Here is a 21898-nt window from a genome sequence, read left to right as displayed (position 1 = left end):
TCTCTCTGTATTTAGGAAAATGAGAGAGATTTTTTTATTTGACTCACTTCAGATTGCTTTGGGAATTGTGGAAAGTCTTGCCACCTCTGCTACCTCTTTCTGCCACACTGGAGCAAGCAAGGTTTTGAGGATCATCAGGTTACACAGTGCTGGGAGGCCTGGTCTAAATCATTAGCTATTCCATAGAAAGTGGCCAATAAATCTTTGTAGGCAAAGTGAATGAATATTCACTTCTTATCTTTCAATAAGAATGTGCAAACTCTGTATTCAAGGCCTCCTTGAATAACTTTTGGTTATTAGTGTTTATGCTTCTAAGAAAATTTGCTGATGCAACCTCAGCCACATTTCCAAATACAACTTTGTGCAGTGCTGATTGTTCTAAACATCTAAATACCAACACAGGTCTAGAAGCCACCACCTGTTAATACTTTTCACATTCACTTGTAAATGTATGTTTTAGACAGTCTTAAAAAGATGATTTGTCTAATAAAGGTCCATCAGCCTTCAAAACATCCTTACCTCTTAATGTTAAAACAACAATAATGATTTGCTTCATTTGTGCACTACACACCAATGAGATGAGCTAATTGCATATCTACTATGAAATAATGTCTGTTATTACATGGATAACTACACATTAACTCCATTGGAAGCACTAGCAATTACACAGTATGTTATGTTAATGTACCTGTGTTACCTTCTGATTGCCATATCATTAATCCAAGTGACCTCTATAAATTTGTCTCCTACTATCATTTCCTTATTCCAGACCTCTCCATAACACTTTAGAGACTGTTAGGAAAATAATAAAACTACACAGTTAAAACTTGAAGAAGAAAAAAAAAAGAGACTCTGAAGTGTGATTCCACTGAATGTCTGTTGTTGGTTTTTATCATGCTCCTTTGCTTGACATACATAAACAGCTTTACAGCTACATTCCATTTCCATCTATCCAAAATAAGAACTATTTTTGCTTTGTGAAGAGTAGTAGCAGAGTTTGACTTTTTTAAAAAAAAAAATAGAACCTGTCTGGTTCATAAACAGAATCACAGCTTAAAAGGGCCCAAGTTCACTCTAAATTGTATCAATCAAGTTTTCACAACACTTAACACTTGCAATGATGGAAAGTTCTAATTTGCTGTTAAAACCTGAGTTGACTCCCAGGCTATTTGCATTTGTTTACACCCAGCTTCTGAGTTTTCCAGCCAATCTCCTCCTGACCTTCCCTACTCCTTCCAAGCCCACATTCAACCACAGAGCTTCTCCAGCCCAGGAGATGAAAACCCTATCAGCATTTTCATAGTTAATGACAGGGCTACAAAACAGAAAATAACAGCAGGAATCTGAAGCCAGTGCTTTTATTGGACTAACTAACGATATAAATAAAATGGTCCCTGACTGAGCTTCAGGGAATCACTGTCTCTTTATCAGGCCATAGAAAACAGATCCAGGAGGGCAATAAATACGGCACATAACAGAGTGGAATTAAATGATTAGGCCTGAATTAACACCCTGTTTCTGAGCCTCGCTTAGTGTTCCATGGCCCCAATGAAACACTGCAATTCACAAACGCTCAAGGCCCATTTAATTTTTATTTCAAGCTAGTACAGAAGAAGGGATTACCTATAACTCCCTCCATCCCATTGTATAACTCGAAGTAACAACACTGATCCTGTCTAGATAGCTGTTAGGAAAATAGACGGTGTTGAAGGAATCACAGAGTCTATTCAGAATCCTGCCTCTAAGAAGTTGCATTAATTAAAAGGAACCAAACACCTATCTCTGTGAAAGTGACAAGACTTGCTCCTCCTTGGGAAAATAATGAATTAATTAAAGTAATTGGATTGTTTTCCACATTATTACCAACAGAACTCAGCCACTATTAGCCCTGATGTTTTACTTTTGGAACAGTAGCTTTAGCATGCAGAAGGTTCAAGCTGCGTTTCACTGCAAGATGGAGTTTAAGATCATCTTGGTAGATAATATGTGGAGGCTCATTCTCCATCATGCCATAGGCCCTGTGATAAGGTGGGTGAGTTTAACTGAGGTGGAGGGAAGTTACTGCTGTTCTGTACCCTTCCATTTATGAACGGGCTCTAGAGCAAGAAATCCAAGGACGGCATTAGAGGAAGGTTCCAATGTTCCAGCAAAGTAGTTAGAACTTTCAGATGAAATATGCAGCCAGATGACTGGCTCATAAAATCCACTTGGTATATTTGCAGCTTGAAATGATGTATGAGATGGAGATTTATTTATAAGGCAAGGTTCTTCAGAGTCAAGGGAGCTTACAGTTTTGAGCACCTAACTAGATGCAGTGTGCCGTGCTGTTTCTTCATGATGTCCTATAAAGTAGGCAGGATCATTCCCATTTATAAAGAAACTGAGGCTCAACTAGTACAATCACTGCCTGAGTTAACACAGAAAGTTGCAAAGCTGAGACTGAAATCCAGTTCTAGGTAATTCCCAAACTAGACCTTTCCATCCATACTCTGGTATTACCTGCTTAGGACTCCTGGCCCCAGTGGAACTCTGACCCAGAATAACCCAGAAATTAGCCATCCTGTAGAAGAGGAATGAGACTAATTCAGTGTAGTTCCAAAGAATGGAATAAAACACCCAAAAGATTTTGGCTCTGGAGGAGAAAATCCTTTATAAAGGTCTCTCAGGAGACCCAGGCATTCAATATGTTGAGGAACATTTCTCTGGAATGTAGACAAACTTGCCTGCTTCAGAGTATGAATCACAGCATGAACAAAATGCAGAATCTATCATGCACCTGTGAGCATCACCATCCCAGAATAAAACAGAGCAGAAAGATGCTTCCTAGTCTCAAGAATGAGATTTGTTCACTAACAGATTTTCCCTAATAGCTCAGCAGAGCATGGAGTTATGCATATGACAACTCAAGTTGAACCTATCTCTCAGTACTTCCAGCCAACAAAATTCCTATAACCCTGGCCCAAATTTATGCTTCAGTCCCTTCAATGAAATACACACATAATTCTTTCAAAAGCATCCTCCAGTTGAAAGACCCAGACATTGAGGACTACATTGTGAAGAAATGGCACATTAATTAAAAAAAAATTTTTTTTAAGACAAGCAATCACAAGTTTATTGGTGATAGATTCCCATTAGTTTAAAAGTATTGAGCTGTGATTGTTGAATTATAATTCCACACTCAATTGGCAGGAAAGTATCTAATTTCATGTTCTGTGCAACATCTTTGTGCATTACCAGGACCCAATAAATTAAAATGTTTTTGACACTTAATTAACATTACATGGTAATAATTACATCTATTCCCTTATAAGTGAAAAATTTCCTGAAGTTTTATGTTTTGAGAAAGGTCTTTGTTTACTTTTAGTAAACAAAGTAAAGGATATTAAAATGATTGAAGTGAGTTTTATTTGAATGATTAATGTTTCTGTTCCTTGGCCAGACGTTTTTTAGCAAAGACCCAGAGTGCAATGGTTACTCTTGGTTATAGTTTGAACGCTAACAAGGTCCCTCAGACTCTCTGGTCTGGACATAATCGTAGGGGTCCCTTTGACCTTCTCTTGTCAGTAGTGAGTGAAGAAAAATCTGTCTCACCATGTAAGAGCCAGAGTATGACTTTAAACTTGAGTCCTTGTCCACTTGACTGCACAGCACACCAAATCTTCAAGCAGTCCGTTTGGTAGATGCGACCAACCGGAACACTTTCTCTACCCAGATGCTCCTTTTAGCCATTGTTCAGAGGCATAACTTCAGTTTCTAAAATCTACATACAATAGTTAACACTAGACACAAAATTGTGGATTACAAGAATTTTCACTTTCAACTGGCAACAGAAGCAACATGTAATATAATCACAAAGAATGTGACTTTAATGTGAAGTATCTGCCTTTTCCAGTAAATGGCTAACCATGGTAAACAGAACTGTTTAACCTTGCTATACCTTAGTTTCCTCATCTAATGTGAGGATTATAATACTTTACTTGATTGATATAGAAATCAAATGGCATAAAAAATGTGAGTTGTGTCCTTTTAAAAAAAAAAAGTGGCATATACAGCTGGACACGGTGGTGCATGACTGTAATCCCAGCAACTCAGGAGACTGAGGCAGGAGGATCATGAGTTCAAAGCCAACCTCAGCAATTTAGCAAGGCCCTGAGCAACTCAGTGAGACCCTGTCTCTAAATAAAATACCAAAAAGGGCTGGGGATGTGACTCAGTGGTTGAGTGCCTCTGAGTTCAATCCCTGGTACCAAAAAAAAAAAAAAAGAAAAGAAAAGAAAAAAGTGTCATTAATCATCTCAATAAAGACTGGCCAGGATTTTAAGTTCTTATCCTTGCTGTTTCACTTTTCATTATTCATTGATAAACCCTTCCCTCTCCTTAGTCTTTTTTTGGATTTTGTAAACCTGGGTCCCCTTATAACAAGTGAGCACAGATCCTGAGTACATGTTTAAACCCACAATGCTGAGCTACAAAGTCACTTCTTGAACCACCATAGCTTCAACTCCTGTCTGTTGGTCTAAACGCTTTCATTTGAGTTTGACAGCATATTTTTCTTTTGACCTGGATTTTGTCATGGTAAAATTGTCCATAAAATTGTTTTGCCAGATCCTCCATTTTTTCTGATTTGGCATTAGAGAAGCTACCCTCCCAGGCAAATGTGAAACTCCCTGCTTCCCCGGCAGGACCCAGCTCCAAGTCCCTTTTTACATGGGACTTATTGTTCTTGTGATTTGAAAACATTCTGTTCACCTTCAGTATTTACTTACCTGTTTCTCATCCATCTCCCTCTTCTGAGATGTCTGTTTCAGGAAAGAAGGGGCAGTGTTTGTCTTTTTTACAGTCCCCTGGGCTCTCGTTACTTCCTAGAATATAGTAAGAAGCCCAATAAATAATTGTTGAGTGACCAGATGAATTGCTACAAATAGAAAAGGTCGCATTCGATATCACTAAAGCATTTAGCATGGAATACCATTTCTTCCCTTCCCCAACTGAAAGCTTAACACTCTCCGAAGCTTTCGCAATAAAAATTTCACCAGCGAGGTCCTTAGACATATTAATTCCTTAGTCCTATCACCACTGTTGTCAGGGTCTGAGGTGGGGCTAAACATGACTGGGGTTTTCAAAAAAATATATTTTTAATATAATTTTAAAATATACTCACTAGGGGAAGGCTCATAAAATTCAGCTCCAGCCACAATCTGGACTATGGGCTGCCAAGCGCTGCATAAATAAATCATCAAGTCATTTTGGCATCCTGTGGGCCAAAGGAATATCTTCCTCAGTAGATTTAAAGAGACACGATTCTGGAAGAAACAGGAGCAAGTGAGTGATTAAATATGTTCTCTCTTAATATTCTCCCGAGTTTGGATAGGGTCCTTGAAGTGGTAATTGTACATTTTACCCAGGGCAGATTCTTTTTTTTTTTTCCTTCTTTAATTGGAATCCACTGTGGAGTTGAAAGAATCCATTCCAACAAATGTCTGCTCCTATTTTGCAAATATTGATACACTTGACAGAGAAAACATACAGCAATGAGAAGAGCAGGATAGGAGGACAGTTTGCAACCAATCTGTGTGATCCAGATCCAGATGAGTCAGAGGCCATGCTCAGCAGGGCAAAGGGAGTCCCCAGGATAGTGGAGAGTGGCCTCCATGATGGTAACACAGGAGTCTTCAGGGGCTGCTGGGCAGTTTTCATAATGGCCCAGAGTGAGTATCTAGACTAGAGCTCACCTCTCTCTCTCTCTCTCTCTCTCTCTCTCTCTCTCTCTCTCTCTCTCTCTCTCTCTCACACACACACACACACACACACACACACACACACACGCACACATGTGCACAAGCCACACAAATGACTGGTCACTCTCTCCCGCATATCTAATTTAGGATGCTTACTGTTCTTCCTAAACATGTGAGAATAAAGAACACAGAATAAAAAATATGAATTTGTGTCCTGTGGACTCAGAAGCCAGGTCAGGAATCAGAATCCTTCTCTCCACCTCCAAATAGGAAAAGAAAAAGAAGGTTCTATGTTTTCAGGAAGAATCTCATAAAAAAGAAACTGTGTGACAGTAATTGAGGGTCAGTTGGGGCAAAAGTCAATTATATATTTTCTGAACTGTTGATTAAAATATGGTGTCATTAATGTAGGCACCCACTAAACCGAATTCACTGAGAGGAAAGCCTCAGGATTTGATGTAGGGGGTACCCGTGGGAGCATACATTGAGGCACAGGAACACTGGGCAGGCCCACTGGTCCCTCTTTTACTCTGTCTACAACCACATACACAGGTGCACACACTTACATGAAATCCCCTGTTTGACAACCATTGTTTTTGGACTTCCTTGTCTTTTTATGCAATCATGACCGAAAATAAAAAATTACACACGGTTCCTTTGTGCCTCATGTTCTGTAAACCCCAGACCAGTTTAGATCTTAATCCCAAGAAGAAATTTCTTATCTGCCCACTATCTGTATCTGTCTTAGTCAGTAGCTGATAGACCCTCCTTGGGTTATTAACCAGTTAGTTTCTTCCAGAAAAGAGGTCATTAGCTTCTAACATTACTCAGGAGTGTCAGGAGATGCAGGTATCAGATCCTTTCATTCTGGTTTATCTTTAATTTAATCTCCAGATTTTTTAGCTCTGCCTGTCAGCTGGCTTCCACTTAATAACACATTTTTATCTGTTATTGTTGTTGTTGGTGTTTTTTTTTTTTTTAAAAAAAACAACTCAATAACCGATATTATAATGACAGAATTGACAAATTCCACGTTAATCGATTTCCTTCCTGCATCTAACCTCCAAGCTGCCAAAAGCTAGGAACAGTGAAATAGATTCCAGGCAGTTACAGGTTAAGGATCATTTGCATAAATTAGCAAGTTTTGCAAATGAATTCATCTAGTGAGAAGTAAGACACGGGACACTGCATTTTAATAATTGACATTCCACATGAAATGCAATGTTCTTGAGGAGGAAATTGAGCTCCAGGTTGCTATTAGAACCAGCGGACCAGCACGAGTGGAAAGAAATGCCATCCCCCATTATGTGAGTTACCGCTCCTGCATAACAACGACTCCTATTCTGATGGACTTCTTTTAATAAAAGTACAAGCCTGTGCTCGCTGAGAGGGAGAAAACCGAGGGGAATCTACTCATCGGCGGGATTGCACAGGAAATGAAAATAGGAGTTTTTCAGGATGCCGCCTTAATGTGCACCAGCAACTCTTTACATTCTCTTTCTGAAATAATCTTTCATTTTCTGTTTGATTTGGCAGCAGCTCCACCCCCACCCTCTTCCTTTTCAGTTTTATGAAACACTTAGGAGATTATTTAAATATATACAGAGTGTGAGTAAAAATTTTAAATTGCCCAATGTGGAGGTTGTCTCTCATAATGTTGGTTAAATTACAAATAAAGGTAAGTGGGCCATTTTGCTGCCTCCTCCTGGCTTAATTTGTTTAAGAACATGCCACATTGTGAATATTAGTGAGAATGCCAAATTAATGCCTTTCCTAAGGTGTTAGTCCGTCAGTCAAAGTCAGGGTATCCAGCATGTCGGAAGTACAAACCGCTCACACATGCAAACTGAGAGGTGGAAACAAGTCAATCCATAATAGTGTTTCCTGGCATAATTTATAATTAACATAAAATGAATTAAATCACTCACTCGATAGACTTTTTTCCAAGTTCATGTAGAGTAAGTGTGTCATATCAATTAATTCTCAATGAACTGCAGCAGCCAATAAAATTTCTCCCAGACACTGGTAATAATCCAAGATATTGATGGAAGAGCTATCATCATTAATATGAGTACAGGACTCAAATCACGTACAGGGAGCAAGCAGATAGAGTTTCTTCTTGGAAAAGGAACTTGATTATTGCTGGCTGCCTGTTGTTCTTCCCAATTTGTTAAGCTTTCTGTCTGTTCTCACTTTTCACACTCATGGTCTTTTAATTTTGCCTTCACCAACTAAATTCCCCTAGTGTAACTGTCTGTTTTGTGGGCTATGTAATCTGAAAAAACTAATACACATGAACAGATTAAACAGATACAAATAGTAAGGACAGATTATATTGACCATATAATTGACACATTTCCAATGGTTTTTCTACATGTTCACAACCACAAATAATTGATACATAAAAATTAATGCAACCAGGTCTTTGGTCTGCAGAATTTGAACAGGTATCTTTCCTCATATCTTGGGAAAGTTTTGTGTTTCTGTATTTGTTCATATTATTTTTTTCTGAACTAGCTGGTTGATTTTGCTACTATATAGACAAAGCCCAAATGCCCCACTTGACTTTGTTGATGATAAATAATTTTACAGCACAAAGACCAGTGATCATTGGATCTATCACTTCAGAGCTTGCATTAAATGATACTTCACTTAGATTTTTCTCAACAATAACACCTGTTAGCCAGAGTGTTTATGATTTTATATGCATTTTTCTTTCACCTAGGGGATAGTAGTTGATCTTGGGGTTAAATGCTTTTGATAGTTTGAGAGGACAATCTTTCATCTATGCCTCCATCTGCATGCTTATGGCAATATCAGATAAAGGGACGCTGGGAGCCAGTTGGTATGTATAATGAGTTGTCTGGGCTCTTCTCCCAATAAAGGGTGTGTTCAGACTTTGCTTATTTATAGACCAATAAAGAGAAATTTCCCCTGTTCTCTTCAGAAGGCTGAGGATAAATAGCTCTTCCGTTTCTAACATTTAATGTTCACAGACACAAAAACAACTGCTCTGAATATTAAACCTGCATTCGTGCATTTTTTTCCCCTATGAAGGGAGAAATCCTTGAGTATGAAACAATGGAGGGTGCAGATATAATCTTTCTCATTTTAGAACTGTTTTATTGAACTTGTTTTCCTTAACTAAGAGGCCCTCCAGGCTTCATTTGGTGAGGGGGTGAAGCAGCAACTCCCATGCTTTGATAATTTTCTCTGTGACCCAAGAGTTCAGGTCTCCATAGAATGAAATCTCGTTCCTGATGACGATGCATCTGTAGCACCAAATGCCCTCCAACCAGGCTGTTTCTGATGGGTGAACTGCTCTTCCTCAGTGTGTGTGTGCAGCAAATGCTTTCTATTTTCACATTCTAGACCAAGAAAGAACATAAATTATTCTTAATTCTTGATTCTGTGATGAAGTAGCCATCTGGTCTGATAGTACAGTGACAATGATATAGGAGTGAACACTCTGTGCTTGGTCTACTGCACAGAAAAGGACAATAGGATATATTTTAAAACGTCAGGATTCATCAGAACAATATTTGGGAAAGTTTACATTTATGAAAATAGATAGTATTGAAAATACATCATGAAGCAAATCTAATCATGGCTGCTGGGCAGCTGAATTAAATTAAGAGTAAATCTGAATGTTTCTAATTAAAAATGTGTTTTTCCTTTTTCTGCTGCATTTTTCATGTCTGGGAAAAGAATCACGATCATGTTACTTTGGGGAAGTTGTGTCACAGACTCCCTGGCCACCTTGCTTTTTTCAAAAGCATATGTTGAATTCTCGGGTTAGAGATATGTGATGAGTTTGGCTATTTCCACATAGTTGAGAGTGAAAATTGTGTTCACATTTATGTTCTTCACTATAGACAGCATAGTTATCATCAATAGGGGGACTATTCAAAAATCACATATGTGTGAGTTTAAGGTGCATTGATAGAGTAATGAGTTTTATTTTTTAAATGGCTTCCATTTGAGGTTTACCATTCATGTTTTCATTCAACAAATACTATTTTTCACATACCAAACAATGAATTTGGTGTGAAGTTTAGGGGAGGAGAACAATAATATATTTTGAGAGACATAATGGCTTTGATGAGCATTACTTCATTAGAAATTATTTGCAACCACAGAAAGTGATGGCCTACACATGCCCAGAGGCAATGTCTGGATCCTGGCTGGAAGAAGCCAGCCAGATGATCATAAGGGCTACAGAATCTTGGATGGGGCCAAAAAGGGGCTGACTGAGCCCAGCTACGAGACCTGCTCATTCCGTGTTGTTGATGCTAACCAAACTTGTGAATGTTGATGTAGGCACAGAATCTAGTGGATCTTTCAAACTCAGCTATAATTCAAGCAGGAAAAACCACAAGTCTAACCCCAATGTTCAGGACCCAGAGTCAGGATCTGAGTAATAATGATTGCCTTCAATTCTTAGTAGAGTACAACTTTGCATGAAGATCGAATCTTTATTATTTTAATTTCAAATTGATACATGATACTATTCAGAAAATTGCTACACAATTTTTTTATGTCTCACATATTGGAAAGTAGTTATTTCTCTTCCTTTTTATAAAAAAATTATTTTTAGTTGTAAGTGGACACAATACCTTTATTTATTTATTTATTTATTTATTTATTTATATGTGGTGCTATGGATTGAACCTAGTGCCTCTCATACGCTAGACAAGCACTCTACCCCTGAGCTACAACCCTAGCTCATGATTTCTCTTCTTTTTGAAGGAGTAGTGTTATGGTTTAGATATGAGGCATCTCCCAAAAGCTCATGTGTGAGACAATGCTAGAAATTTAGAGGTGGAATGATTGGGTTATGACAGCCTTAACCTAATCAGTGCATCAATCCACTTGAATGGAGTAACTGGATGGTAGGAGGAGGTAGGTCACTGGGGGGTGTGCCTTTGGGAATAGATTGTGGTCCTGGTGAGCAGACCTCTCACTGCTTCCCAATTGCCAGGTCCTGGGCTGCTTTTCTCCACTGTATACTTCCACCATGTCGTTCTATCTCACTTTAGACCCAGAGCAATGGAGTCAGCTGTCTGTGGACTGAGACCTCTGAAACTGTGAGCCCCAATAAACTTTTCCTCCTCTAAGTTGTTTGTGTCACATCTTTTGGTCACAGTGATGAAAAAGCTGACTCAAACAAATATGAAATGCACACATTCAAAGAAATATTGTGTTCCAGCTCAGATTCAGCACACACAGAGCTGTCCCATTGCCTTCTCCACACTCAGCCTGCTTCCACTCTCTTCCAGTGAAGATGGCCTCATCGTGACCCATTTCCCAAGCCTGAAACCTGGAAGGCATCCCAATTCACTTGTAACTTTCTCACTCCCACCATCAATACTTTGACAAGTCCTATGGAATCCATTGCCAAGTATTTGACCTCTATCTTCACCACTGTCAGAGTTCATAAAATCATCTTCTCTAGACTGCATCATTGCAATAGCTTCTTAGCTATTGTTTCTAATCTTGATATGAATCCAGCAAGGACTCTGCATTGACTTTGGAAGCAAATCTATCATCTGGCTATTGTCCATCCCCCCAACATCCTTCCCCATTCACCCCAACCCCTATACAAATCAAACATTACAGTCATAAGCAATGACTTGAGCCCAGTCTTTGTCTCCAAAAGTAGATCTCTGTTTGAATCTTCTCACTTGTGTTAGTCTATTCGCCACATGATTTGCTTTTAAATGTATAATTGTAAGCATGGATTTTACGTATACATTCAGAAACAAGATTTTCTGCTTCCTTTCTAAAAGTTGGCCCAAAGATAAACCAAGCCCTTGGGCCCCATGAAAGCTCAGAGATCTTGTCCAAAAACTGAGATAGTGGGCAAGGTCACAGGTTCCATGTCTTCCTTCCCACTCGTATATTCTTGTTCTAAAGGATTATTGACCCCTAATAGACCCTTGCCTGGAATCATTGCTCCCTGTCCCTTACTCTGCCTATTGTTATTCTATTTTCCAACATAGAGGAGAAGTTCTCTTAATAGTCTCACCAACATTGAAAAAAAAATCTCATTCTATTGTCTCTCTGAATACTGCCTCTCGTTTCTTGTTTCCTTTTGGAGGGCAGAGATTTGTTTGGTCCTCAGAATATTACTAGAATTCTGGTGTCTAGCACTCTGAGTAGTCTTTTCTAAAAATATTCTTTAAATTGTCAATGGACCTTTATTTTATTTATTTATATGCAGTGCTGAGAATCGAACCCAATGCCTCATGCATGCTAGGCAAGCACTCTATATCACTGAACCACAACCCCAGCCCCTTCTGAGTAGTCTTATTCAAGCAAAACCCTATCTCTTACCTACACAGGGTATACCATTGACATTTACCACCTAAACAATAAAAGGATGCCTTTACCAAAAACTGATCTTAATATTACATCACAAGAATCACTTATAAACAATAAGATAGAGTTATTTTATGAAACAAAGCTGTGATTTGCATTTATTTTATTTTTTTAGTTGTCTTTTTTTATTGGTTGTTCAAAACATTACAAAGCTCTTGACATATCATATTTCATACATTAGATTCAAGTGGGTTATGAACTCCCATTTTTACTCCAAATACAGATTGCAGAATCACATCGGTTGCACATCCACATTTCTACATAATGCCATATTAGTAACTGTTGTATTCTGCTACCTTTCCTATCCTCTACTATCCCCCCTCCCCTCCCCTCCCATCTTCTCTCTCTACCCCATCTACTGTAATTCATTTCTCTCCTTGTTTATTTTCCCATTCCCCTCACAACCTCTTGTAAGTAATTTTGTATAACAATGAGGGTCTCCCTTCATTTCCATGCAATTTCCTTTTGTCTCCCTTTCCCTCCCACCTCATGTCTCTGTTTAATGTTAATCGTTTTCTCCTGCTCTTCCTCCCTGCTCTATTCTTAGTTACTCTCATTATATCAAAGAAGACATTTGGCATTTGTTTTTTAGGGATTGGCTAGCTTCACTTAGCATAATCTGCTCTAGTGCCATCCATTTCCCTGCAAATTCCACAATTTTATCATTTTTTAGTGCTGCGTAATACTCCATGGTGCATAAATGCCACATTTTTTTTATCCATTCATCTATTGAAGGGAATCTGGGTTGGTTCCACAGTCTAGCTATTGTGAATTGTGCTGCTATGAACATCGATGTGGCAGTATCCCTGTAGTGCGCTCTTTTAAGGTCTTCAGGGAATAGTCCGAGAAGGGCAATAGCTGGGTCAAATGGTGGTTCCATTCCCAGCTTTCCCAGGAATCTCCATACTGTTTCCAAATTGGCTGCACCAATTTGCAGTCCCACCAGCAATGTACAAGAGTACCCTTTTCCCCACATCCTCGCCAGCACTTGTTGTTTTTTGACTTCAGAATGGCTGCCAATCTTACTGGAGTGAGATGGTATCTTCAATCAACAAATACATGAAAAATGCTCACCATCTCTAGCAGTCAGAGAAATGCAAATCAAAACCACCCCAAGATACCATCTCACTCCAGTAAGATGTGATTTGCTTTTAAATGTATAATGTAAGCATGGATTTCATGTATACATTCAGAAACAATACTACTAAGGCATTATATAAAAGAAGTGACATTGATATAAACTTCATTTTCACTGCATCAGATGCAACAAGTTTGCATACTTCTTCAGAATGCTGAACATTGCTTGGCTAGAGAACTTTGCTGCTCACTGAAAATCCACGTGCTCCCAATGACTGGGTCTGAGCAATATCCATGAGCACAAGTCTCTCAAGAGTTGAGGTATTCAAGAGTCAGTGTGCAACAAAGTAGAGTGGGTTTTGAGATGGTGGAGCTAGAAGACCTATAGAATTTTCTGTGGATCTTTGTATCATAGCATAGAGGGCATGTACCCTGATAAATTAGTTGCAGCTCACATTGGGACTAGCAGGGTAAGAATTAGGCCTTTACTGTGCTAAATCACCAGGACTCTAGAGCTATATTTTTACCACATCAGTGCCGATGTTATCTTGACATATACATTCCATTATCTCAGATTCTAACATACAAAGAATATGGAAATACACTTTAAAATTGAGAGAGGTATTGATATAGGGAGTCATCAATTAATGTCAGTCTTTATAAAGGTTCAGTCCATCTTATCTGAGTATATTAAAGACATAGAGAACACTGACAAGTAGCCTGAAAGCTCTCAATATGAAATTTTATCACTAAAACCATAGACAGGTTAAGCAATTGGACTCACACCAAAAACACATACATTGCAGCAAATCATGTTGAAGACCCACCTGAAGTTTTGAATATAGGTTATATAAAATAAAACCTTTTATATTCTAAATTTGGTTTAAGCTCAGCTTTCCAAAGAAGATTTAAGACACAATTTAATCTGATGGATCTGCTTGAGGTGCAGATCTGCTCAGTTTTGGAAAGTAGATTTCCATACTGAGGAGACTGTTTTCCTTTCTATGGTGGATATATAATCCACAGTCAGCCATGCAGCAGCAAATTCTTGATCTTTGGAGAGATGTTAAACTTGAACATCTTTCTTACTCTTGTTCACTTACTAATTGTGGTTTAATTGCCTCCTCCACAGCAGCCTTAAGATATTGGACCAACTAGATAAAAATAGATATAGTTTCCAGAATTTTTCTTGGCTTTTACCCAGAATAAACTCTTAAAACTATTTCTTAAATTATACCGTTGTTGTATGTTGGGGAGATAGGGTGAAGGTAGGATGAGAAAGGAAGAGGAAATTTATTTAAAAATCTAAGCTAAAATTGTCACTGTAATTAAATATTAAATTTGGCTCTGAGGTTCTAGTTGTCCAGGCAAGAGGGAAACCTGGTGAGTTTTGTGATTTTATTTCAATTTTGACAAAAAAAAAAAAGTTAATGTGAATGAAGAAGGTTACTATTTAGATCATTAAAACAAAACAAAACAAAACAAAAAAAACTTTTTGATGGTTTGATTTTGAGGAACACTGCATCCGCCCTAACCAGAGGAATTCTCTGCAAAATTTACTCCACTAAAAAAAAATCAATTTACTGGTTGAGTGAAATTGTTTCATGCTGTAAATACTTTATGAATGCTCATGAGAGAAAATTACATCTGAGAAGTAGAGAAACAAGTTGAGCAGGAAAGGAACCACCACTCACAAGGATGTTTAAAGATGTTTCTACTGCAGTGTTTTTACATTTAAGTCAATCAAATACAAATGTATTTGTGGATAGCAGTTAGCAGATCCTATCTGGAGAAAGTACTGGCAGGGTGGGGTGTCTGTGAAATGTATAATCATCCCTGTGTACCCAGGAAAAATAACTCCCTCTGATGTTATACAAAACATTCCTCCTACATGGGTGATTAAATTCCAATGTCTTTATTGACCAAGGTGTCCCACTATAATCTGTTTCAATGTATTTTTCGTAGTTGTTGCAAAGAGATAACACATTTCCTTGGTGTGGCCTCTGAGCCATCTCATTCTTCTGATTTTGTGGGTTTCTGTGAGCATTGTGGTGTTGTTTGCAAATCCAAGATAGGTTACTGAATTACACATTCACTGAAATCCAGAGCAGGCAGTGACTATTTCAATTCTGTGATTTCTTTTATGAACTGATGGTGGAGTCCAGCCCAAAGGACAAGCTTTGGAATGCCAAAGGCCACCCATGAAGTGGCATCTTTCTTTCATCATAAACCAGAGACCTCTGTTTCACCACTGCTACTGCAGTTCTGCTGTGACCACAGAAAACTCTTGGCTCTGACCTGTCAAGGCAAACCATGGTCTCTGAAGTCCAGCAGATCAGTCACTGCATCTTTGAGTTTGGGTTTAGGCCAATGCTCATTTTATTCACATCCTATGGAGACTGTTGGCAGTGAGAGGGTAACAAGGAGCATAGCTCTTGACTCTAGGGCTTGGAGAGTGGACTTACAGGAACTTGTAAGCAAACTTGCCATTTGCCCTTTAAGAAGAAGGGCAATCCACCTGGGAATTGCCTGCTAGGGTGATCATGATATTCACCTTTGTATGCTCCTGCTTCTATAGCTCACCAGTGAGAGAAGGGTGCAGTGGAAGCCACAGGAAATCTCAGGCAAGTCTTAGGTCAGGTTCCCCAGAGAAGAGGCTTTGAGACAGAGAAAGTGGCATGCAGAAGAATATGGAAGATTACGGTAAGAAGCAACATCTGGAAGGGAGTGAGGGACAGAGGACTGGGAAGAAAGGGCAGTGGAACTATGTTGGGATGGCCACAGAAGTCTCATGAGATCCTCCAGGGCATGTCTGGAGCAGGAATGGCTTTTCAGAGATTCCCCCAAATTGAGGCAAGAGAACTATATTCTGTACTTACTTATCATTCAGCCATTTGATGTGGGCTTTCCCTGAGGAGACCAGATCACCCTACACAAGGCAACTTGTTTAGCCAAAGACAAATCTTCAGCAGGTCTGTAGCTGCCAGTAGACAACACTCCAGGCATCTGGGAGAATTATACCTTGATTCATAGAGAGAACGTGGGTGACATAGGACAGCATCTCCTACACCCTCCTGATCCTTCTCCCAGCCATACCTTCTTGTGGACAACTAGGCTTAATTTCAGAAATATTAAGGGGACTGATTAAGGGGGGAATGATTAGCTGAATCTTGATGAAGGATATATAAAAATTAGTGTAATGACTCTGATGATTTTGAGCTATTAGAGTAATTTTTAAAGTGGTGTTGGTGTGGAGATAGGGATCGTAATTGTTTACATGACCTAGTAATAATTAAGCCATTTGAGGTCTGACCACTAGACCCCTACAGCATGGAGTAGAGCCCTGAACTGGTTATTTTTTGAACCAAACTTGACCTTTGAGTTCTCTATGGGAGACAACTTGTCAACCCATGACCATTGGGGCCTCAGCAATAGCCTTAAAGCTCTGGCTTTCAGAAGATTGTGAGGCTCAAACTCCTTTTGTCAAGAGGTTTGATATAGATAGCTCACCAGAACTCTTGCCATTAATAGCATCTTCCTTCATGAATTCTCAAAGTCACTTTAAGTCTTATACTACATCTAGGTAAAGATATACCTTTACACATTATCCAAAATCCAGAACATACAGAAAGGCAAAACGAAGAGTTAAGGATTACCTTGAATTTCATTACTGCTAACATAATGGTACTTACTCATCCTTCCATTCTACTATGCACAAGCCTTATTTAAAAAAAAATAATTTTAGTATGGAACCAAACAGCTATGGATACAAGTCTTGGTGCAACCACCTAACAGTGTGGTCTCAAGTAATTTATTCGTGATTTGTTTATTCATTCATAAAATGGGAATAATTACACTCACCTCATGGAATTCTGTTAGGCTTTAAAATGAGGTGGTATATGTAAAGCACCTATCCGATTGCTTGGCATACAGCAAACATTCAATAAATGTAATATCCCTTGACTTCCCCACCTGAGGGGCTAAATTGCAAAACCACAAAAGACCTAACTTCAAGAACTGAGTTATGATCTGAGAAAAGCCTCTTTTAAAAATATCTCAGCCTTCATTGCTTAAATTAATTCCAAACTTTTCTAAGCTATTAAGAGGCAATGGACAATTTGATTCAGCTGTGTAACACGAAGCTGTGTAATTAAACATATATATCCTGAAATTAATTTTACATTCACTTTTATAATACAGTACACTTATATAGAATAACACATGGCTCTTGATTAAGCAGCAGACTGCCGTTCAATCAAACAGCTCAAGATAGACCATAAAATGTGAAAACGCAGCATCAGCACCTAAATATGGTTATGGGATTTTAATATTCACTTCCACACTCTTACCTTGGTAGCATAAAAATGAATGTTTCAGAGAGAAAAATATTAAGAAGATGTTAACATTAAGTTGATCACATTTCTATTAAATGCTATTGGGTCATCTAGATTTATTCTAAACAAGACAAGGAAAATTTAGAGATCTGTCTTTCAAAGTAAAGTTAATTAGGGCCAATATAATTTTGGTTTAAAAATTTCAATTACAGAAATAAAAAAAAACTTTTAAAGGCATTGCGTTTACTATTTTCCATATTTCTTAGTTTATCTTCAAAATAAAATCTACTGAACTGTGCACATATTATGATGGAAACATTTTCAAAATCTCACTCTAACTAATCCAAATTCTTGCACAGTCTGAGGAGTGGGGAAAAGAATGAATGAGATCAACAGATGATTTCTTAAAATCTTATTTCAATCTTTAATGTGGTTTTCTTCCCTTCTATAAACCTTTATCTGAGCAGTAAAAAAGACAATAAAATTGGCAATTAGAGTCTCCTTTTACCCACCTCCTATGTCAAAAGACCTTTCAGGTAGGGAAAACTCCATGCTCTACTCAAACTCCATTCTCCACTGTTCCTTGCATAAAAGTCATTTTCCCTAATCTGATCATGCCCCCAAAGTTCCAGCTAAAATGCCATAGGTTCTAAAATGTAAAGCATTTTCTTAAAGCTTATCTTGTTGTATGATGATTCTTCACCTGTCTCTCACATTTCTGTGTGTCTTGACAGTAAAGAACTGTCGACATTTGTTCTAGATTATATTTTCCAGGATGTTTGTATAGAGAGCAGCTTCAGAAGATATATGGTATCCCCTGATAGCAAAATGCCCCAGCAGAGGATATGTTTATTTACTATGTAACATAACAAAGATATTGTCTCTCTCTAGAGCAAAGCAGAAAAGGTTGCTTGCATTCCATTATGAAGGATTTGGGTTCTTCAAGCTTGAGTCCCTCACACAACACAACCCCAATGCTTGGAGGCTCAGCTTCTATCTGAGACTCTTCTGGTCAAATTTGGGGAGGGGACCAAAGAGAACTTGAGTAAACTCAAAGCTCATACTGTTGGCCATGCTATGAGTAATACATTCTTTGGCCTCTATATAGAAGTATCATGTCTTCTAACTGGCAGGCTTGCAAGTGGAGAAATTTCAGATCCTTCCCAGCTTTTGAGATAGTGTACTATGTGTACATTAAAAAGGTACACAAATCACAAGCATATAAATATTGATTGCATCTATTTTTGAAATAAATATATCAACACAAAGTCCCCCGCCCAAAGAAAAACACAAATATACCCCAAACTTCAGAATTCCACTCATCTTCCTCTAACAGAATAACCACTTTGCTGATGTCTACCACCATAGTTTGATTTTGCCTTTCTGGAACTTCCCATAAATGAAATCACTCTGTGCATATTCTTTCATAAGGCTTAGTTTGCTCAAAATTGTGTTTGTGGACTTTATCCATATTGTGTCATGTAGTTTTATTTTCTTCAATCTCATAACTGAGTAATATTCTATTAGGTAAATGTAGAACATTTATAGCAAAGACTATCCTGAATCTCTTAGCTTAATCTGTTCCCACAATCCTTTATTAGTACCTTTCTTGCTCAACTCACCATTTTCTATATTGTATTTTAGTTATCAAAGTATATTTATTATCTCCTGAACTAGACTACTTATTCCTCAAAATATCCTGAGCCACATATTCATTCATTCCATTGTTGTAAAACATTCATAGAAAACCACTTATGACTTCAGTATGTAAGGCGCCAGCACTGTGCTCACCCACACAGCCAGTACTAAAATATGTGGTGAATGATTGAGTGTTGAGCAAGCAGGAAGCAAAGGGAAAGAAAACCACAGGGAAATGGCTGAGGAAATTCACCAACTAGAGGTGTCTTGACTAATGTAAAGTTGACTCTCTTGTAAAAGGAATAGAGCCATTTTAAAAAATAAAAAATAAAAAACAAAGAGAAAAGACTTACATAGCAAACTATGTTTTAAATCTTCACGATTGTCATATTGGCATTAGAAAACAAAACAAAACAAAATAAAACTGTGATTCCCCAGATTTGCTCCACTAGAAATATTTTCCATTCCATTATACTATAATTTGTTCAACTGCTCAAACCACATATATTGGCCTCACCTTTTCTTTCTCTATACCCGCCATTTAGTGCTTCCATAAGCCCTGTAGGTACCCCTCCAGAGCACGTCTCAAATCTGTGCTGTACCCATGTCCCCTTCTAACCATCTAGTCCTGAGAGTCTCCTGCTTCTCCTCTGCTCCACCTCCATCCCCAACATGGCAGCCACAGATTTCTTTTTTTTGTTGTTTATTTTAAGTGTCCAAATATGAAAAAGTTATTTATTAAATTTAGATTAATAAAAGTATGTTGTAATTCTTATCTGAATTGTAAATAAGCCTATGTTTGATTTGAGATCAGGTTATCATATTAAAAGGTACATAAAACCACTTTCGCCCTGCCTAAAACACACACCAATATGGGTGCCAAAAATCATAATAGAGACATTGAGTTGTAATTACCAAGGAGAACTATGTATCTCATGTTGTTAAGAGAGAAAGGGATAGACTTGTGTTTGCTAAGAAAGATGAGTTTGGAAAAACTAGTTTTTGTATCATAACTGATTTATAGATATTTACCAATATTCATTGGTTTTCCAGTTTGAACATCAGAGTTTTCTTTTGAAATGCAGTAAGATCATGCAACTTCCTGCTGAACACCCTCCAATAACATCTCATTGCTCTTAAAACAAAATCTAAACCCTTTCTCAAGTTTAAAGCCTGTTCTTCACTGAGATTCTACCTCATCCTCGCTGGTCAGGCTTATCTTGCCTGAGAGCCTTTGAACTTTCTCCTCTCTTAGCCCAGACTGCTGCCCCTCTGCATCTTCACGCAGCCTAGAAGACTCTTTCTTTTCCCTTGGTGTCAGCCTAAGTGTAACCACTCAAAGAAGCCCTCCCTGACCTTCACATCCAAAGTGGTCTTCCAGTTACTTTCTGTCTCAACTACATAGCATATGTTTTTTTCTCTCTCTCTCTGTGTTGTTATTGTTGTCATTAGTTATAGTCTGTCTCCCTCATTTGAAACATAAGCTCCAAGGAGAGGGACCCAGTCTGTCTTACTTATCAAGAAAAGAGGAGGGCAGAATTAGGGAGACATGTGGGGGCTTTAATTTTATCAACCATGTCCTATTTCTTAAGCTGGTGACAGGTGCACAGATATTCATTTTATTATTACGTCTACCTGATATAGTCAGGTATGGCTTAATGACAGGAATAGAAGTACCTTGTTGGGCAATATCATCACTGTGCGAATGTCACTGACTGCACTTACACAATCTAAAATGGTTATGATGTCACTAGGTGACATAATCTTATGGGACCACTGTCATATATGGGTCTGTCGTTGACTGAAACATTGTTGTGTGGCACAGGATCTTATATACGTTATATGTATTCTTTTTTTTGTATTAACTATTTTAAAATGTAAAAAGTAAAAAAAAAGGCAAATTATCTATTTATAACCAAGGTTTCACGTGTATATGATGTGTATTATAGTTTTGTTGGACTCATAAACTAACAGCTATAGTGACATAAACTCTAATATTTGTCAACTTGGATGTTGTTAGAGGTTAAATTATGTCCTTCTCCAAAAAAATATACATATATATATATATATATATATAAATGTGTGTGTATGTGTGTGTGTATTTATATATATATGAATCTCCAGCATCTCAGGATGTGACCTTACCTGGAAACGGGGTCATCGCACATCTAATTAGCTAAAGTATGTCTGTACTGGCATGGGGTGGGGCCTGGAGCCAATATGACTAGTGTCTTCATAAGGAAATGTTATGTTACAGAGTCATAGGAAGAAAGCCAAGTGAAAAGAGAGTATTGACATATGGACAAGCAAAGGGAAACCTGTGGGTACCTGAAGCTAGAGAAGAGGCATGAGACAGATTTTCTCTCAGAGGCTCAGAGGCCTTAGAAGGAACCAAACCTGCCAACACCTTGGCTTTGGACTTGAGGGTTCTCAATCTATGAGAAAATCAACTCTTGTTGTACTCAGTTTGCAGTGCTCTGTTACAGTAGGCCCAGGAAGCCATACAGTTGTATTTAAAAGCATCAGATGAAACATACAGGTTCATGGTTTAGGATCTTTACGATCAAGGACTGGGATTTCAATGGACATAATGATAAAACCAAGTTCTACTTTTGCAACTCCTTTCCTTCTGCAGGCTCCAACAACACATGTAGTGATAATACAAGGAGCTGGAAGCCAATACCAAAAATAAAGGTGCTTTAGAACACATCAGGGTCTATGAGAAAATTA

This window comes from Urocitellus parryii, chromosome 1 (genome assembly GCF_045843805.1).
Source record: "Urocitellus parryii isolate mUroPar1 chromosome 1, mUroPar1.hap1, whole genome shotgun sequence".
Taxonomy (NCBI): Eukaryota; Metazoa; Chordata; class Mammalia; order Rodentia; family Sciuridae; genus Urocitellus; species Urocitellus parryii.
The sequence above is the reverse complement of the archived record's forward strand: the minus strand, read 5'-3'. Positions refer to the sequence as shown.